The sequence below is a fragment of the Diabrotica undecimpunctata genome, chromosome 5, assembly GCF_040954645.1.
Source record: "Diabrotica undecimpunctata isolate CICGRU chromosome 5, icDiaUnde3, whole genome shotgun sequence".
Lineage (NCBI taxonomy): Eukaryota > Metazoa > Arthropoda > Insecta > Coleoptera > Chrysomelidae > Diabrotica > Diabrotica undecimpunctata.
Genome location: NC_092807.1, coordinates 761,727 through 780,503, shown reverse-complemented (window position 1 = coordinate 780,503; position 18,777 = coordinate 761,727). Strand labels below are relative to the sequence as shown.

Below are 18,777 nucleotides of genomic sequence, written 5' to 3'. Positions count from 1 at the left end.
AAAACGCAGAGATTAAGCGGAGAATGGGAGTGCAATCAGACATAATCGACTATATAGAGGAGAAGATAGTCTCTCCTGGTACGGCCACGTCAGAAGAGCGGACAGAGGACGCTGGATAAACAAAATCACAGAATGGAGCCCGATTGGAAGAAGAAAGAGAGGAAGACCCCGAAGGTCGTTCAGAGATGAAATCTACGAGGCTATGGAGAAAAGAACCCTGCGAGATGGAGACTGGAATGACAGGGAAAATTGGAGAAAACGGTTGAGTGAAGGAAGACAGTAAAAACTGTGGAAATCCTTAGTAGTAGTAAGCTGCAACTGCCAAAATTTATAACCAACGTACAAAATCGTCTCATGCAGTTTTCTGTATTTGCTTTTAGAAAACACACGATGGCTTCGTCCTATATTTTTCGAAGAAAAAAAATAAATGTCCTCTTGGTGCCTTCTTTTCAACGTGACGACACAGTTGATCCAGTTAGTGGTAAGCCACAGACAATTATATTTTATAATGCTACAAAATGCGGTGCAGACATCGTTGATAAAATGGCTTCTTCGTATGACGTTTCAAGAAATAGGAAACGGTGGCCGTTAGTCACTTTTTATGGAATATTAAACGTTTGCAATATTCATACTTTTATTAGTACTAAATTCATAATCCAGATGCAAAATATAGCCAAAATACGAGGCTATTTATAAGAGATTTTAAAATGGAGCTAATAAAAAAACATATGGGTTCCAGAGCCTCGACGTCAGGTTTACATTCATGTATTCAGTCTGCAGTTGTCAAATACGGCAACTCTAAAGCTCTATCAGACCTCCCTACCAATAAAAGAGGACACTGTAGGTATTGTAAAAAACGGAAAACAAGACATTTCTGTAAGTTTTACAAAAATTGGTTGTGCATGCAACATACTGTAGCGTGGCGCACAGACTGTGTAGACAAAATGACGTAAAATCATTGTGTAATTTTGTGCTACTGTATTTTCTGCACCAATTTTTATTTTGTTTGTATTTTACGTTTCTTAATTTTATCAAATATATTTTTACTCATCCCTAATAAAAAAATGTTATATTTTTTGTTATTATGAAATTTTATAATTTTTTAAAATAAAAGTGTAAAAATAGTAAGGTTTTCGTATCTGTATTATATAATCCGACAAGCCACAAAATGTGTTTTTCTCAATTCGTAATTAAAAATTTTTTGTAAAATAGATTACAGTAAAATTTTTGTAAAATCACAATATTACAAAAAAATTTGGCGTCATCATTTTGGGTTCTGATCGACCACCGTCGTGAACTAATGTATTTTTTTTAGACGTCGTGTAGCGTAGTATTAAGAAATGTTATTCAATTATCGATACCTCCTTTGCCGTACCTTTCATATTTTTATAAACGTTTTTATAAAAGTATTGTATACCTCAGCATTAACAATAACCTCAGATCCTTTCGTTTCGTTTTTTTTTGCTGTCAATACATTTTTTATTGTAACACTTTTAATATTCAATTGTTCTAATTCATTGTATAGTCTATTTAGATCTAATTCAGTGTTTTCTAATTCGTGTATATCGAACACCAATTCCTTAAAACGATCCTGGACGAGACACACCCCAGATCGTCGAGCAAAATACTTTAAAGGCAAGTTTCTCCAGGGTTTGAAAGTAATTAAGTGTGCTGGTAATGTTTTCTTTGGAGAAAATAGCACCTTTTAGTGTCACGTTATCCCCACCGTTCTTGCTCTATAAGAAACTGGGACAGATAGAGCGACAGCGAAATAAAAATGATTTTAATAAAGCATTGCGGCAGAACATTTCGCGAAATTGGGTCGAGAATTAGTGATGAATATGTTTTTCTGTTCTAGACAAATGAGGGAGGTTTGTACGTAATTGTCCGAGAAAAGAAAAGTTTATCAAGTGTATGAATAAACTTGGTATAAAAAAAAATAACTGCTGGATAAAATGAAGACATACCTACGAGTAAAATGTTTTGAAATCATTCAGAGATGACTTGTTTCGCATCCTGTCATATCAAACACCATGTTTTATTTTAAAGTGCTATTTAGTTAATTCTTGTATTATTCTGAAGAATATTTTTGTATTCTTTAATTTTTCCATCCAGTTCTTGCCTTACGTCTATTGAGTCTTTCGAATGTTTTTCATTATGAGAAATCTCATTTCGCTAGATATACCAAAAAGTTTCGCAAGTGTACTGATGTGAGGGTTATCGGTTAACTGAAGTGGAGAAGAAAAACAAGAATATTACTGACTATTACTTTAATAAAAAAAGTTTAGTAAGTATATGACTCCATACGCATCATCAGTTTCAATTTACAATCAAATTGTCAAACACAGATAAAGAGAAAAAACGGTGAAAGAACTTCAAGAATCTTGGCTGTATGGATCCACTCCTAACGCCAAAAAATTAAAAAAAAAGACTTCAAAAAGATGTACTTGAGCTGTATGTTGTTAACATCAGTTAGAAACGACTTACGTAAATAAGTGTCTTAACTGTGTGTCTGAATGGTATTATTAGAAACGAATCAAAGTTTCTCACCATTGTGTAAATCCTCAAAATATTAGTTTATTAAAAAGTGTTGGTGACATACTACAGTTTGAGTTCTTGGTTGTTTTTATTGATTTTGAAGACATTAACCTGAATGGATAATGGGTACCCCTATACAGTAAGTGTTTATAATAATTAACTTCATAATACGTTTCTGTCACATTATTTTTTTCTCTATAGTCGTTTTCATATAAGTGTAGAGTAACAAATAATAGTAAGCAATATGCCTTGATTAAGTGCGAAAAGTAAATGTTTATCGAACAGGACGTAAAATTCTCCGTGAGGCCGATTTCGAAGTTCAGAAAATACTTGAAACCAGAATAATAGAAAAGGAGCAAGTAAAGCCGGGATACCAAATGAATTACTAAAATATGGTGGAGCAGCAATGACAGAACTCCGCCTGTGATGACAAATGGGTGGATCGAGTAGCTTAGGGGTCACCACTTTCGGTCCTAAGCCCGGGTAAAGGAGGAGGGTTGGGCAGTGGGCTGACAACGCACTCCCAGAAAAAATACACTGTTGCCTCGGAATACAGGACGGAACTTTCGGAAACGACTCATGCTACGAAACATTAAATAACCCAGGAGCTCAAACCGCACTTATGCAAGAACTAAAAAGATATAAGCTCATGATTACTGCTCTTCAGGAGACAAGATGGCCGGGGAAAGGTGTACAGTTTAGTTCACAACTAGATACGTACAGTGATCAAGAAAAAAGAAGAGGAAGAAAGACAGCTGGACCAACGGCAACGGTAAGAGAGAACGATGCTGGAAGTTAAAGATAGAAAAGTGGGTCAGACTGTGGTGAAGGAGGAAATGACCATCTGGGAGTGATACCGTACTAGGAGCGATGACGGTCTTCCACGCACTACCTGAAACGAGACAGGGAGCCCCCTTTCTGACAGTCTGTGGATGAATGAAGGTAGTGCTTCGGAAGCGATGCCGGCCTCACAGCGGCCATTCCGTTTCCGGATCATTGGATGATAGAGGAGGGTCTGGTTTAGCAGATAGGGGTTCGGCGTAGACTCGGCCACGAAAGGGCATTTTAAAGTACCTCGGGAACTATCGCCGGGAGTACGAAGAACGAACAATTGTGACCGTTTATGTCGATGGAAGATATTCTGCTTGGGTTTCGATTTTTCTTAATGACATTCTCAAGTTTTTGAGAACCAAAGGATTGATCAATCCTCGTATATCATTCAAACAACTGATTAAAAATAACTCAAACGTTTTCATTTGTTTTCAAACACTTCAACGTTATTTACAACTTTCCAGATCTCATAAATTTTTATAAAAATGCACCGAGGAACAAAGCGTCTATTTTCGACGTTATTTATCGTTTCCTCAGCGTTTAATAAAAATTAACGACGGAGTGCTTTCTTCTATTAACTTTTCGACGCCTTGCTTATTTTTAAATTTACTGAAGACTAATTAAAAATTATCTAAAAGTAATACTAATTTTAAGTTAAACATTATATCACTTATCTCGTGTTTGTTTACTAATCATACAATGGCAATGTTAACTGTTTTCTATGCAACCGGAAAAAAACTTGGTGAAAATATTTCTACTATTATACACTCATGGGTAAAAATATCGAATATTTTGAAATTTTCCAATTTTTTTTTGTAGTCACAATTATTTCAAAATAATTTTAGATTACTGATAAAACTCATACAGTAGGCTGATGTACTCAACTGGTATGAAATATTTTGATGTTTATTTTGACGTTTATTCAGTGGTTAGTGTCATTTGTACATTTTATCACAAAAATCCTTCTTCACGTAAAGGAAAAATAATACTAATTCGGTTATTTTTATTTTAATTTATTAATAATTAAATATTGTTTTGATTTAACTAAGTTTAAAACAAGTATCCCACCAATTTGACACTGCGATGAAGTTCAAGTAGCACATATTGTAATTTTGTACGAGAAAGGATATGCACAAAAAGGTATCGCACGACGTCTCAGCAGAACTGAATCTATAGTTTCGAATACTCTAAAAAGGTAACGCGAAACAGGAAATTTTGTACGAAGGCCTGGTCCAGGACGCCCAAGGTGCACAACCGCAATTGATGACCGTTTTTTGGTTCTTAATTCTACACGAAATCGTTCATTGACATCGATACACCTCAGAAATGAGCTATTAAATGTTAGACAAGTTAATGTGATTTCACAAATAGTTAGATGAAGATCAAAAGAAGCAAACTTAAAGCCCAGACGCCCCGCCAAAGTTCCACGTCTTCTCCAAAATCATAAAGCTCGTCGTTTGGAATTTGCAAGAACAGATATTTAGTGGAATATTGACAACTGGAGAAACGTTCTTCTTACTGATAAGACCAGAATCCTATTATGGAAGCCAGATGGTCAAAACTACGTCTACAGAAGAGTTGGAGAACGATTCGCCAGCTGCAGTCTCGCCCAGACCGTTAGTTTTGGAGTTGATGGCATAATTCTCTGTAAAGATATTAGTTGGGAGGTACGTACCGCACTTGTGGAGGTGATTGGACGGATGACTAGTGATTCTTACGTTTAAAACATCCTGCAAGATCATGTTTTGTCATATGTTGGTTACATTGGATATGAAAGATTCACGTTAATGCACGATAATGCTCGACTACATGCCGCTGCCTTAGTGAGTAATTATCTTGATGAGGTAAAAATTCGAAGATTGGATTGGCCACCGTTTAGCCCGTATTTAAATCCAATAGAGCACACGTGGAATCACCTAAAACGCAGAATACGACAAAGAAATCCCGTTCCAAATACGATAGAGCAGCTTCGGCTTGCTGCACAGGATGAATGGAATGCAATTTCCCAAGGATATGTCCAAAATTTACTTGCAAGCATGCTGAGAAAGATGTAAGCAGTAATAAGAGCTAGAGGGGGAATACTCGTTACTGATCATGCAGTTATTTCAGTTAAAACGACTTGTTTAAGAGCGTAGGCGCAAAACTTCGTGCCAATGCTTTTTAAATGCATTCATTTTTTCGAATCCTGAGAAAACTAATGAATATTTTTGAAAAATTTAAACGCAGAATGAAAGATTATATTACTACCGTGGGTCCGAAAGTCCCTTAGAATAAACATAAAGTTTTTTTGAATGAGATATTTGAAATTAAAAATCACACTAAATTTTCTCTTCTTTTTTACCCCTGTAACTTATTAAAATAGATATTATAGAAGTTTTCAGGGACTTTCGGCCCTCAGTAATAATGTAATCTTTCAATTTGCGTTTAAATTTTTCATAAATACTTATTCGTTTTCTCAGGATTCGAAAAAAACGAATGCATTTAAAAAGCATTGGCCCGAAATTTTGCGCCTACGCTCATAAGCAATTTAAATGATCATTTAAGTTTAGAGTAAAAAACCTTATTTACCTAATATTAAACATTTATTTTTTTCAAAATTTTCTCCGCATAAAAACTTAAAATTGTTCATTAAACATTGTTAAAATAAACTCTATTTTACAATAAACGACTTGATTGACCAGAATTTATTTTGAAAAAAAAAAAATTGAAAATTCCAAAATATTCGATATTTTTGTCCATGAGTGTATTTATTCTTCCAGTTTTTTTGATTTACTACACGAAGTGATTCGGGAAATTGTCTTTTTGTTATAATTTATTTGTTAATAATTTCGGACCAACTTGGAAAAAATAAAAAAAAAATACATTTGAACTTAGTGAAATATGTATGTCAATTTTTGTAGTAGCACGATAATTTTGAACGTTAGTTTAAATTTTATATCTTCATTCCAACTTAACATTCTTCTTTTCGTCATTAGATCTTTCGTTTTTCTTACCATCTTAACAACCAATGACAATTTTATCGAGTTATTCTAGTTATTCTATTAAAAATGTGTTCGGTGATTGCCAGAAATCTTAACTCCCAACTTTAATTAACTGACTTGATACTAGGAACTAGAACGCACTGTTTTTAATTATCCATTCAGTTATTCGATGATTGAACCGCATATTTTCTTGAATTGTATCAATTAACGCGTACTTGTATATTAACCTTAATTACAACATTATTAAGTCATTATATCGTCAGCGAAATAGTTTTTCAACAAGGAACATCTGCCAATACAGATATATTTTATAATACGTAATTGGTAAATATGCAATTAGAAAAGTGGAAAAATGTGCATAAGAAAAACTAAATAATTTTTTTTGTAAAATTTGTTTGGTAAAAGATATTATTAAGTATAACTATAGTACATAGAATTCCAAAAAATCGACTTTTGAAGAAATTTTTCCAATAATTAATTTACAAATTAACAAAAATAACTTTACAAGCTCTCATTTAAAAGGTTTTTTAATGATTTTTCAGTAAAATTATGTCACTTTTCCATATAATTTATCGGTCTTCACCTTTATTATTTAAAAATCAAATAGCGATCGACCGAATAGAACAGAAAAAATTAGAACGAGATCCTACAGCATACACAAGAAATAATACGAGGAAAACAACAATACCATACATAAAACGATTATCAGTAACACAACACACAACATAAATTTAACATTTCAATAACATTCAAAACAAAAAACAGATTGAGATCTGTTTTATCTAAAACTAAACCTGATGAAATGATGAAAAAGAAGGAACAAAGAATTGTATTTATAAAACAACTCGTGAATACGATCAGTTTTATTTAGGTGAAACATCAAGACCATTAAATATTAGAATAATCTTAGAAAGTCTAGAAGTCTCTTAGAATCTCTAAGTCCTAAAAGAAACAGATGGTAAAAAAATCGCAGAAGCCGCTCTAATTATGCTAAATAAGACCAATTGTGTCGTCTCAAATTCCTCAGCAGAATTCAGTAGGATCTGGTTACCCATATTAAAAGAGGAAGTTAATAAAAGGAAAATACCACTATTAGTAAGTCAGTAACATATAAAATCAGTTTGGTGATTATTGAGAGTAAACTAAATGTAAGACCAAATACTTACCATTACCATGATAGTATTATGAGGTTTTTTTCCTCATGATTTACTATGGAAATACTAACGGAGGAATTTTACTGTCATCATGGCATGTGGTTGTCTTTTTAGACGAATTACATGATATGATTTTTTTCTGACGGATATTTACAAGTTAAAGTTGATTTCATGTAATCGAATGAACTATCTTACAATGGAGTAGTCTCCTCTGAACAAATAGTACAACTGGTGTTTATATTGTCTAAGATATGGGGAATCGTGTATGTTTCTGGAATGAAACTGTCACAAATCCGTTAGTCTGCGGTTTGTAGTGCTTGATTACCTTGGTAAAATACCACAATAAACCTTGGACACAATGTACAGATATATATATATATATATATATATATATATATATATATATATATATATATATATATATATATATATATATATATATATATATATTTGAATGTGTGCAAAAATAAGGATGCAAGTACGAACTATCAGTGCAAACGTCTCTCGTGCTTAGTCTACGTAGTAGAAGTTCCACTAGAGCGTTATGTGCACAACGGTAAATGATAAAAGTAAGAAAACAATATTTGTATATACAAATAAATATAAAATGCAACAATAAAACGGTAGTGTGAGAGATTCCTTGACTTACGGAAGGAATTCTCGAAAAACCCTTGTGTCTCCTTAACTTACGGAAGGAAATCACAAGTATAATAGAAATGTAAATATTTCAAGCGTATCGTCTCCGTAAGGAGAGATATCGCAATGAATATATTTAGAAAAACGATAAAATGCAATAATAAAATAGCAAATGATGGAATATACTGAGCGTGTGATCTCCTGAGAGAAATATCGCAACGAATATATTCAACAAGTAAAAATAGCAATAATAAAATAGCGAAATGGGAATATACTCGAGTGTATGATCTACGAGGAGAAATATATTCAAATACGCAGCAAATATAAATTCAAATAAATCAAAATGCAATAATAAAATAGCAAATGAAATGGGCACTTTGTCTGTGCGTGATCTAAAGAAATACCACAGCAAAAAGTACAGAAAACAACACAAAACAATATATATCAATAAATGCACAAATATATCAATAAAAATCAATAGCAAGTAAGGTCAATAAAAAGGCAGATTCTAGGTGGATGACTAGCACCGAACCTATCATAGAGTCTTAAATATGAGGGTGGGCTCGAACTGGCCGACTACAGAAAATCCACCTTCTTTTATAAACGAAATTCCTTTGTTCTAGAGTTTCCCGTACGCTGATTGGCCAGTGAATGCGAACGCACGAGAACACCCACACCACCAACTCTTGGGTGGGGTATGGGGCAACTTTGAAATCTTAAATGGAAAATAACAGTTTTTTATTACATATTAGAATTCTACGTGAAAAAGTAAACAAGTTTTATCTGATTTTTTTTTGATTCGCGATAGATTACGCTGTAATCACTGAAAAACATTATACAGATCAGAAGTCTACAAGCTAATTTTTATGGTACGGTACCGAGTTTTTTAAGAATGTTTGTAGAATCAGAATCTACAATAAAAAAATGGGTTCCGTCAGTGAGTCGTGTTTGATAGATTTTAAACAAATATTGAAAGCATCTTTCTCAGTTTTTCGATTCGATAAAAATTTCGCGAAATATTCGATCATCCCGCTTCTATGGTACACCCTATATATTGTAGCGTTTTAAATTTTATAATACGTCCCTGTTCGTTTATCTCGTCAGTACGCATAAAGATTGCCATAAAATCTGTTTTTGTCTTTTAAGAAAATCCTTAATGCCTAAATAACGCTGGATATAGTTCCAAGCAGGGCAGACGTGCTACAATGTGAGTCGAGCTAAGGAAGTCTAACAAAAGATTTGAAATGTAAAATCTGGGGCAATTTGTGAATCGAACAAGCGATTCAACTTTTTTTTTTGTAATGTTCTCATACCAGTGGACGTGTTGATACTCTTTGCATAGGCAGTTCTGTCAGAGTGGTCACTGGAAGATTTGAACAGATACTGGAAATTTTTGAAAAATATTATATAGAATGTCCCCGTCGACAGCTTGATTCCTCCACCAAGTTCCTGTTTTAATCGTTCCTGCCTGAGTACGGAAATGGTTTCCTGTTTTCCATTTTGAAAATCTGTCCAAGTAGTTTCCCCGAGATGTAGCAAGTTTTTCCCTTACAAAGTTAAGTGATTATGTGAATTAAGGTAACAATTTAATATATTAATTCTCCCAAGTTATAAAGACATTTTTAATAATTTGCTTTCATTAAAATAAAGGAATTTGTAATAATTAAAGTTTTATATTACATATTTTTGTAGTAGCTAAAAAATGTCTTATTTTATTCTGTCTTAAGTTGTTATGTTGACATATGACATTTCGCTTTAATCCATTGTTGTTATAAGACAATTTTAATTTGATTATTTTATATAAAAGATATTCCATATGTAAGATTAAATTCAATAATATTTTTCATAAAAAGGATATCCATAAAATTTTGATAATCTAAATTGGCCATATTATAACCTAGAAACCATTTAAAATTTTTGTAGCAATCTCTTATGTAAACGAAGAACATGTAAGTTTTTATTAATTTGGATTATGTTGTATAATATGTTCTTGTAAAATCTGTACTTTTGATAACTGTTTGTTTAAGACAAAAATAAACGTTTAATTTGTTTCTCTGATCTATTTTGAGTTTTATTTGAAAAAGATATTTTTTTCTATATTTTTGATGTTTCATAATTATTTCCCTAGTTACAACTAGTGGTTGTAATAGGTATAATTAGGCACCTCAAGTGGCGCCCTATATTAAATTTCTTGAGGTGTTTCCAGTTTATTTTCATTTTGTTTGCCCCAAGAGATTTGTATAAGTACCCTTTTTTTTTCTTTTTTTTTGTAGTTGCCCCAATCCAACCCCCTTGTCTTTTACTTACCCACGACCCCAGCTCTCCAGCAACCCCCTGAGTGCCGTTCGCATAGTAGCGTTTATTTTGCTTGCCTTATCTTCGCCCCCATAGTTTCTGTCCCCAATTTTCTACCCCATATTCTTACCCTGAGGTAGGTAAAATATAATTTCGTTACAATATTATCTTCTGGAATTGATATACTCATCTCATTAAATAATATAAACCATTATAGCATGAGCTTAGATTTTCTCAGGGGGCTTTAGGGTTTTTATAAGAAATTTATAAACATGGATAAATATGTGTTTCTTTATTGATGATTATAACATGATTATAACTCTCTCTTAAAAACTAACTCAACTAATATCGTATGCATTTTATCTAAGTTTGTGTATCAAATAACGAACACTTCGTTGATCACATAAACACATTAGACCACTTGACATCTGCTAGATGCACATGACTATAGTTCATCCCTCATACCTCCTTAGGCGTCACGGTGGGGATTATGGTTTGTTACACCATGGAATTAGGATCCCTTGTATTTTGTAAAATGCTTTATCTGTTAGTAAATAAAAAAATAGAAATTAAAAAAGTACCGAATTCACTTACTCTATTGATCGCATTAGAGGTGGATCAAATGATTCGACTTTTTTAATGATTCGATTGTACGGTACTGACTCCCTACTCTAAATTGATTTCGGCAACTCAATTTTTATGAAATCATTTCAACGTAAAAATTACTGATTAATTAATGGTATAGCAGGCGTCCGTTCGGATCACAAAAGTGCTATCGAAAAAAAATCTTTTATTTGCAGTGCCATATCGTCATCAGTCATCATGGTGGTTAAAGACAAGCGTACAACAAAAAACAACAACAGAATGTTGCAGGAATGCCAAAAAAACCGAGGTAATAATCACTTAATAATTCCTGGAATGTGTTGTAAATTAATTAGATTAATATCGAATGACCCACGCTAGAAATGAAACTGAGTCATCAAAAGGAACGAACTGAACCAACTCAAAACACTTTTATTTAATTTATCGCATAATTTATAATTAATTTAAGCACTTTAATACTTCTAAAACGCCTCCGAAAAAAACATTATGCTTCTTGATTACAAATCGTCTATTTCACGAGAGCACGTTGAAGTAAACAAATTAGAAATGTTTGCAGCTATTCATTCAATTTACTAGAAAAACCACTTCATAAAAGGAAATATCGTCTACAAAAATATTCGAATAATGAATAATTTTGTATTTACAATTACAATAAAAATCAATTATCTAAATAAAAATTCAAATGAAAGTAGAGATTATATCGTCATTATATTATATTGGAATGATGTAAAAGGTGAACAATGAATTAAAAATAGAAATGCGGTCACAAATGAAATGGCTAATATTCAAAAACAGATTTATCTCTTTGTTTTATGACGTTTACGAATCGGTCAAACAATACTCTGTTTGAACAATGTACGGAAGTTAACATATTAAGCAGTAGATTATTAAGTAAATGGTTTATATTTATTTATACTCAGTTTGAAATTGATTGATAGCAGAGTTTTTATGATACAGCTGATAATCCCCAACGTAATGTAGTAAAGCAGTTGTGCCAGATAATTATTCGCCCTGTTAAGGATGAGTGGCGGTGCGTGGTGAGTTTTCTACAAACTACATTTAAAAGAACGCAAAAGAACAACATTTAAAAATCTGTAAATGGTCAAACATCATATTTCATCGTTTTCCTTCATTTCATAATTTTATAATTAACTTTTATATTTATTATATTCATATTATAGTCAACTTATCGTATACTGAAGTAAATGAATTTTCTGAACGTCAGAGAATTTGAACACTGATGCATTACTACTACTGGGAACAGAGGACTGTTCATTCATACCGTTGATGGTGACGTGGTTTGGGTGGAGATTGACGTCTGGGTTAGCGTGGGGATAGGCGCGGGTGTTGGCGCGAACATTTGGGGTGTACAATCAAAGGCGGCAATTACCACTTTTTCTTGTTATAAGTTAGGGACGCCATCTGTTGCGTTTTTGTATTATCTGTCAGATAAAACTATTTGTAAGAACCAAAAGCGGTCTCAACTTTATACAAATCGCAGTGAAAAGTTAATATAGGGATCAAAAGCGTCCATAGCTGAGTCCGTACAAAATACGGCAATCTCCGCTGCGGCCAATAAGAACCACGTAGCGCACGCACGTGATCAACACATGGTTAAATTTGCCGTTACATCGTGCTATCATAATTTGTTTTAGTTTTGGGAGTCGTTACATTGCTTTTATGCTTTTAATAAAGTATATTTGAGTCGCTCAGAAGCAGAGTGGCCTAAGTGTAAAATTGATGTTTTGAGATATCGGCAAATAAAGAATTGAGCTAAAAATGAAACCAGTTTTTTTTATTAACCAGTATTATTTTATACACTTACACAAACATTTTTGGAACCTAATACATTATATGAGTCGAATGCGCAAAAAATTAACAAAAAAAAATCTTTTTTTCTATAAAAAAAAGTCAGTTGGGCCACTATGTCAAATATTAAGCTTTTACGAAAAAACATATAACTTTCACTTGGGTCACCTGTTCATCTGTTTCCGATCCAATATCATTATCTACTGCCTCCACGTTTGTCTTCAGGTTTATGTAAAATTCATGATAGACCGGCGGAATGTAAGGAAGAAGACTCTGAAGGTCTTTATACTTTAGTTGCTCTATGGGTCTTCCAGCAGGATAGAGGATGTCCAAGTAGAAGTCTTCTCTTTTTATCTGAAGGACGTCTGTTCTTTTTTTTGTGACGTCAACACAATTAAATAATACACTCTCGTTATTAGAATAATTAAAATAAATTTTGAATGGCTCTTCTGATTTGAACATTAGCCACTGTATTTTAAGCCATTCTACTTTTATATCTTGCTCTCCTTTTTTTCGGTTTGTAAGTAACTTCTCTAGTTTTTCAGTACACTTAAAATTTTCAGAGGCCATTTTAAATACCTGAAATTTGTTCTTCTTTTTGGAACTGGAAATAACTTTCACCCAATCGTCTGGCAAAAAAATGTCTTTAAAATATCGTTTTTGTTTTTTGATCACTCCAAAGTCTCTGTCACATGGCAAATAGGAGTGACCGGAAACTAGAAACTTGTGATGTATGACTGTGGGACTGAAAGTATTGGAGACACTCATGTATGTACAAATAGATGCCAGTTTAATATTTCCATTCTGACCTCCGCATTGGTCGCTGTACAAGATCAAAACTGGTATGTTAACATATGTTTTTACGTAGTGTAAAATGCAAGAACCAATTTCTTGTGGGCCACGTGAGGCTATGCCTTCATGCCATACATACATGTGTATCTGTCCTGTCGTTAAATTGTGGATGCCAAAACAATACGTCCACAACTGTCTCTTGTAATAAGCCACTCCCGTAGAAATACTAGGAGTAGCTAAAGTTTTCATCAAATCAAATGTAATTACTGTTGTGGTATCTTTATTCTTGGCTGCATCTTCCTTCATTCCACTTCGAGCTGCTTCTGCCTTCCGCAGGTGTAACTCTTTCTCTGTTTCCATTCTGCTTTTTTCTATACCTACACAGCTTTTTATTTTCATGTTATAAGAGTCACATCGTTTGCAAGTGTCAGTGAGAGGATAACGGAAATAAAGATTAAAATCTTCATTAAATATTTTCGAAAAGATGAATTTGGATACCTTCACTTCTGGTTCTTCACCTTACACATACAAATCATAAAGTTTTGAGATATTTAAATCAGGTGACAGATACTCTCGATTAGGATTTTTGTTGCGGCTATAGTGTAATGTATATTTGGCAAATTTGTTAATGAAATCTTTTATATTTGAATATCGGATTCCCTTGTCTTATTCTTAGGGGGGTGCTTGCCTCTTTTATCTAGTGGCAGAGTGATTAATTCGACACCTATTGATTTGTTTATTAAAGCTCTGGTGAGCCTTCCATCTGAAACTTGTAGAGCTTTTTTGAAAAATGATTTACAAACAGTTACCATATCACCTGATTCTTTCGGTAATGTATAAATTCGTGTCTTAGAACGTTTATTATGGTTTTGAGCTGCTGTATGTCGACCTTTATTGACAACATTTACTTGTATATTAATGTAAGCAGTCTGTAAATTAAAATCAGATAAGTTGTAGAAACTTTGGAAAATATTTTTTCTTTCTTCAAGAGATAACAACAAATGACACTTTCGTGGACAACTGCAAACTCCATGAAAAAATTGTTTCTTAGACACAATTCTACCACGAGAATTCAAATATGATTTTCCTGAATTTCTTTCCAACTTAGACTTAGATCTTTTCCAAACAGAATTATTTTTTTTACGTTTTTTACCCCTACTTGATCCAGGTTCCACAAGTCCATCTTCTGTGAAGCTTTCCCTAGTTGCAGAAGACTCAGCATCAGAAGGTGGATGGAAGTCAGAGCCAGAATCTGTTTCAAATTCACTGGGTTCAGAAGTACTGGATGTATCCGACAACGGCATTTCCAAACTATAACAAAAATATTCTCTATTAATTATTAATTCAAGTGATCAAATGTCTTTAAAAAAAAACTTTGGAAATAAAATCCTATACAAATGTCTTTAAGTTAAAGACTAACCTATACTTTTGGCAACATCGCTTAGAAAACCATAAATATACCATAGATATTATAAAAATATGTCTAAGTAGAAAACTAGCCTGCTTTCTTCATTTTAAGGTTATAATTTTAAGGTTATAATCTTAAAAAATTTAGAATCCTAATTTAAATTTTGAGCCGAGATATTTACAATCACTATTAATTTACACTAAAATACAATAATTTACTCACCTTGCTCAAGATTGCACAAACATAAACCGTATAAAAGGCTGATAGTACTTTAAAGAACGAATTAACGCTAGACAAGACTAATACAAACACACAAGGCAAGAGTGACAATGTCTAAAATATCATACTGCACACTGGCCCAACTGTCACTTGGGCCACGTTTCCATAACTAGATCATGTGAAATGTTTACGTAGCCTAACTGTACAAGTCGCGCCATCTCTTGGTATACAACGAAATGTTAGTTGAGCCACTCTGAAATGAAAGATATGATAAAATGCCACCTATTGTACTACCTACCTGAATTATACAAAAAAATCAGTTGGGCCACTCTGCTTCTGAGCGACTCATTTGTGTCTAAGAAATTAGTTTTATATACAAAAAAAGTATTAATTTTTTATCATCGAAGTTAATTCGTCTCCTGTCACACCAACAAAGGCAAGGAAGCGAATAAGACAACCTGAAAAATGGAAGAAAAACGTTGCAAAACGTTTAAGGTGAGTACTTTTGTGAATGTTATGATTCCATTTCCAAGCTGTTGTTGAATTTTGATATTTTGTTTTTCGTTTTTGTTAAAATTTAAACCCATTTCAGTACTTATGTTCATAATTATTTTTTGTTGTAGATATTCTGCGAAGAATATGTCAGAATACCCAACAGGTGGTGACAATTCAAAAACATTTAACTGCTGCTTGCTGAAAATCAACGATACAGAGAAATTTCATAGCTTATTCTATGAGACCAAAGATAAAGCGACTCAAGATGCATTTACTTTGAAATACTGCACTGTGAATCGTACTGTCCGTCGTCGGCCGAAAAATAAAAAGTATTCTCCAAAGAAGCACCAGGTAAAATGTTTTATCCGCAATTTTTTATCCAAGGAGAAAGTTCCAGTGTGTCAAACAGCTTTTTTCAACGTGCTAGGGATAGTAAAACACAGGCTTTCCTATGTGATAAAACGATTTAATGAAACAGAGGCCAAGTATCGATTGAACGCAGAGATGGTGATCGAAAAACTGCAAAATATCGGGATAAGCTGGAACGAATGCAAAAGTTTATAAACCAATTAAAGTGTACTGAATCCCATTACTGCCGTTCAGTGACGAAAAGAATGTGTCTTCCAACTGAACTCAGCGTCTCAAAATTGTATTTAATGTACAAGACAAAAAAGTAATGCTCTGTAAAGAGATCGTATTTTTGCTATACGTATATGTAACAGAAAATATAATTTGAGCTTTAAAACTCCAAAAACAGACGTTTACTCAAAATGTTTAGAGCTAAGTGAACGCATTAAGTACTAGAAAATAGGGTAATCTAAAATTAAACTAATGATTGAAAAACGGCTCCACAAAATTCCAGCGAAAGCATTTTCCAATTTCTTCAAGAAAACAGAGAAGACCTAGTCACTTTGTCGTTTGACTGCCAAAAAAATTTGGTCCTCCGCAAAGTTCCTGATCAAAGTGCTTATTAATTAAGGCAGCTTTATTTTTATAACTTTACTGTCGTTGAAGGTTCCTCAAAGTCTCCACTTTCAAAGGATATTATCATACTGTTGGACTGAGGACATGTTTGGCAAAGGATCAAATTAAAATTACTCTGTAGTACTTCATCTACTCAATGACACACCAAAGAAGGTACGACTGGTCGCCGATGGATGTAGTGGCTAAAATAAAAACTCGATAATGATTGGTATGTGCTGCAAATGGCTAGCCGAGAGCGCATCATCAAATGTTAAATTACTTGAGTTAGTTTTTCCTGTAGTTGGTCACTCATTTTTACCATCCGATAGAGTTTTCGGTCAAATTGAGGAGAATTTAAACGAGAATTAGTAACGACACCTGGCGAATACAATGAAATTATTTCCGAATTTTCTACGGTCGTTGATATGAAACAAAGCTGTGTTTACGATTGGAAGTCTGCTGTTCAAGAGATTTTTAAACCAGTAGGAGCACGGGATTTTCAGTTTAAGGAATATAAAAGATACATTTTAAAAACGATGTAGGACAGGAAATGTTTTAATACGAGGTGAAGTTAATTACAAAAAACGATTTCGGATCTTTTGTAAATATCACACGAAAAGGCAAACAGATTAGTATGATCATTCCAAAAAATCTTATCTCCGATGCTCACAAAGTAAATAATTTAAAACTGCGTGATGTGCGAAATCTTTTGACCAAACATCAAAATATATTTTTTTCACTAAGTAACCAACACAATGTTTTATTAATAATTGATGGATTCGACCGTTACTTGATGGAAATTCATTTTATGTAACAATAAAACACTGAAACATTGGGCTATATCTACATAAAAGGGCTTTCAATAATAGAAAAACAGATTCTACATACGCACTTCACCTTCTAGATCATAATCATTCTTTTAATGACGAATTTAAAATTCTACACATTCAAAATAAAGGCCTTAAGCTATCTTTGTTAGAATCTATGGAAATCAACAAATTAAAAACACAGATATAATTCTGAATGACCAGCTTGAGACAAACAGTTCTCCCCTCCTCAACCTATTTCATTAGAGACTATAAAGTGTAAACCCATGCCAAAAACAGATCACTTGAGAAAGGCAATTAGCCGAAACAGCTGTAGTGATAAGAATTTAAAATAAATTTTGTGGAAGTTTTGAAAACAAAGATGTTTTATTAGTTTCGAAACTTACAATATCCTTATAGATCATTTTCATATCCGTCAATCTCCAAGCATTGAAAACAAAAACAGCAATCTCCAAACTAAAATATTATAAAAAAAAGGAAAAGAAATAATTTCTTAAGCTCCTCTTTCTGGACATCCGATCACAAACCAAATTTTATAACATTCTTCATCAGTTTTATTGTTTTAATTTAATTTTGTTAGTTTCTACAGTTTTTCGAGGTTTCCCAAAAATATGGAAATGGGGATTTTACACTCCTCATTTCTGACAGTAGGAGTTTGATTGGAGGGTGGATCGGACGATATTTTCTTTATGACAGATGTCGAGTAACCGTATGCAGTGAAATCCGTCTATGCACTTGTATCCAGTAAAAAACTAACTTAATTTGCCTACCATGGCATCCTTCAAATTCAACTTGATTTATGTGTCAGAGTCATGGAAAAAAAAATACCTACATAATAGCATCGCGAGGCCTGTCAAACGAATAAAAAATTTATATATCTCATGTACTTTGTTTTAATTAAATTTAAAAATAGGAAGAGCTTAATTAAAAATCGACATTTTGTGTATTCCTGTAAAATAAACGGAAAATGATAAGAAATGTAAGATCAAATTATTTTTGAATAGATATTGAGACTCCGACCCTGTCGTCCCAATGTATCCATGTTGTTGACATAGACGTAGTGAGCAATGAACTCTTTGATTATTTTCTTACTAGCAATTGAATATCGTCTTATATGCAAATCGACGAAGGGTTCAGTGATGTTTTAATAAATGTTTCCTGTATCTACCGCCAGCCAATAAAGAAAACATTACATTTTCAGCGCGCGATAAAAATTTAATAGACGG

General features: G+C 33.1%; 1 protein-coding gene across 3 annotated transcripts in view; it reads right to left on the bottom strand.

Moving 5' to 3' along the window:
* LOC140440965 (FERM, ARHGEF and pleckstrin domain-containing protein 1-like) overlaps positions 1–18,777 on the bottom strand; it is a 115,639-nt gene that overhangs the window by 72,190 nt on the left and 24,672 nt on the right. The window lies entirely within an intron of this gene.